Source organism: Geospiza fortis, unplaced genomic scaffold, assembly GCF_000277835.1.
Source record: "Geospiza fortis unplaced genomic scaffold, GeoFor_1.0 scaffold190, whole genome shotgun sequence".
Classification (NCBI taxonomy): Eukaryota; Metazoa; Chordata; class Aves; order Passeriformes; family Thraupidae; genus Geospiza; species Geospiza fortis.
The window spans coordinates 2,567,795-2,571,253 of record NW_005054328.1 but is presented as its reverse complement, the minus strand read 5'-3'; positions in this window follow the sequence as shown (position 1 = coordinate 2,571,253).

Here is a 3,459-nt window from a genome sequence, read left to right as displayed (position 1 = left end):
CAGAATGGCTTCCCTGTAAAATACTAACACCAGTTTGGCAACCATTCTAAAGCACTTCATGCATAACATTGTATAGAACACTTAGAAAAGCCTATTTGTTCTACTACAAAACCTTTTTACTGTAGAAAGAAGGGGAAATTGGTTAAGCTTTTGTGATTTCTGCCATTAAAATTGCTCCTATCAAAGTCTGCTAAATAAAATATGTCAGTGTTCCAACACAAATAAGTTTTGCTCCAATAATCACAACAAATCCCAGGTGGAACATGCTGGAAATGCTTAGAACCAAAAATTATCCAAACCTTTTGAAGATTACTTTTTGCCCTAGGTTTGCCACATAAAAGATTAAGAAATAAGTTGATATTGACAGGTGTACGATTGGAAGGAAAGTTTTTGAGAGAAAGAAACTTTTTCTTACTTCAGACAGAAGTAATCTATTTCACTTTTATCAAGAACCCATTTCAATATTATCAAGAAAAAAGAAAATCACTGCTTAACTAGTATTTCCCAGCAAAGACCAGAGGAATTAGAATTTTTAAATAAGCACATGGCTTGATTACCACTTCTAAACCAAAAACCATTAAAACTTGAATTTAGATCCAGTTTTTAAAATTCAGATGTTAGTTTTGGGACTGGAAAAAAAATTAAAGTTATCTTTGTTATGTGAGCTTAACCATGTAAAGTTATTTCAAACCCAGCCTAGTAGGAGTAAATTTATGCTATTGAAATACAGTTTAAACCATATAATCTATTACAAGCTTTTGAAACACTAGTGTATGTTTATGTAAAATTTATTACAAATCCCTCAACCATCACACTAATAGGGAAACTTAATGTCCTACAATGTCTCCAGAAAACATTTCCTTATTCCCTCCAAGTAAATAATTATACCTATTCTTACAGAACACCCTGCACCAGAGCATCCCTTCCTTTCACAAGGCAAGATTTTTAATTTCAGCCTATTGGAGATCTTATTGTCCAATCATATGGGCAATTTGTGGTGTCTAGTACTAATTATCTTTTTTTTTTTTTCAAATTTTCTGAGGCCCTTGAGGAGTTGCAGTGTCTCATTTTCTCTGTAGTCACATCATGCTAAATGGTGATGAGACGGACAGGTTTGGCCCTTCTTAACATTAATGATCAGAGCTTTACTTAAAATACCTCATCACCAGATGATATTAAACAGGTTTACTATCCACCAAATGTAACACAAAAAATCCCAGTGCTTAAAATTCCCCTGTTTTTTCAAACACATTGAAGTGTGATTGAAATATTAACAAGAAGACATCAGGGGTGAAAAAGGCTGTACAATTGATGCAATAGTAAAGAATAAAAGAACACATTAAAATAAAGTTAAAATTGTGATCTCTCACTCATACCAAAATGCTTTTGCATGCATAATTTAATGAAAATCCTATTCAATTTCACTGAATTTTTATGCATTCAGTAAATCTAACATGGAAAGGCCACAAGTCAAAATATTTTACCCAAATGTTTCCAATAAACTTGTCATATAAAGTCAGGAATAATATGCCTAGAGAACATCATGAATTGTTTCACTGCTCAGTTTTGAGTCAGGCCAGATCTCCAGGTTTATTTATTTTCTCAGAGGGAAAAAAAAAAAAAGCAATTCAGCATTTCTCAGAAATCATAAACAATGATTTGCATAATAATACATAATAACAGTAAAAAAGTAGTTAATGTATTAATCAAGTTGGGTTCCCATGGTATTTCTTTAAAGTAAAGCCATATCTATTGACCATTGCTCTTCCCTAATTATCACTGTTGCAAAATGGGAATTAGGAACCATGTTATATTTTTTGAATCACATGTAGTAAAACAAGCACAGTTGTGTGCAATCCAAATAAGCCATCAACAGTTGGATAGAAGTAAATAATTGCAGTTGGACTAAAAGGACAGATGAGGATTTCCTCTGAAGGTTGCTTTCTGGACAAATCTTTCTTGAGGGTTAGACTAGATGTTAAAGGATTTGTTAAAAGTCCCTTCCAACCCAAACTATTCTATGATTATTTAAGAATAGAAGTATTATTCATAGATAATGAAAGGTGAAATAAATTAACAACAGACACAATGTGGGGAAGTATTGTCACAACAGAAGAATGTGCCAAAGTCAGAGGAACAGAGGCAGCCTTACACTTGGAATAATGTGCTAAAATGCAGCTAAACCAGCTGGAAAACACAGAGGAGCTCCAGACATTAATCCATGATGACTTGATTTGAAGGATGGCTCAAATGTGGAGTATCTTGCTTCCACAGCTTCCTCAAGACACCTCACACCACTCAGCAGGCATGGACAGACCCTGACTGACACAGAGCCGTGGTCTCTCAGCTTCGTATCCACCTACAGTATATCTTTCTCTCAAAACACATTAATGTTCCTTATTTGCTTTTAATTGCTGACTTTAGAGTTCATTTGTGGGGGACACAGAAGTATTAATTTAGGAAAAATGGCTTAAGTAACTGAAGTTATTTACCAACTTATTGACAAACTCAGAGTTAACGATGCAATTTGAAAGATCAATTCTCTTCTGTGTGTAGGGATTATGATTAAAGGAAGAAGTGAATAACAATAACAATGGCTGGGGCTAAATTACTGTAAATTGTCCTGCTAATTAAAAATAAACAGTGAATACATCAAATCAAAGACTGAGTGAATCAACCAATGAATCAATAATAATTTGTTCCTGAATTTTGAAATGATCAAATCACTGAATTAAAACAATAAATCATGAAGCTGACATAAGGGAAAAATGTCTTTTTAAAAACCCCAACAATTCATGCATAGAGATACTGCTGGAAGATGTGTTACATCCCCTGCTTCAGAAAACATAAAAGCCAAAAACCTGTCTATCTGTCTCCTTTCTACCCAATAACTAATACCCTGTCTGCTGCTATGGCCTTGACTTAATAGTAGAAAAACTTGAATGTTCATTCTTAATGTAGCTCTTTTACTCAGGGAGTTCACCCAAAAGGGCAGCTAATTGGAGAGAAATAATGAGATTTAAGTACTTTCTCTTCATTCAAATGCTAAAATGTCACTGCAGCTAAAATGAGTTTTTCATCCTGTTTCCTTCACAGAAATTAACAGAAGTCTTAAAAAATAGAGGTAACTACTGAAAAATTAACAACTCCAGCACAATTCTTTCATCTTAACTACCTGAATTTAGATAATAGCCAACATAAAATTATAAAAAAACTCAAACCAATAAAAGAACAGGACAAGTAGATGTTTAAGATCTGAGATCCTGCTTGAACAGTGTTTCTCTTCGTGGGAGTTGTTAGGTACAAGCAGGAGGAAGACCTTGAGGACAAGATGAGAGTGGAGCCAGAAGAGGCAAGAACATTGGAGATGCACGATCAAGCAGGAGTTAGGCCAAGAAAGTAAGAAAATAGGGCAATAGCCTAAAGACTAAGGCAAGAGAGGATCCAGAGGCTGAGATG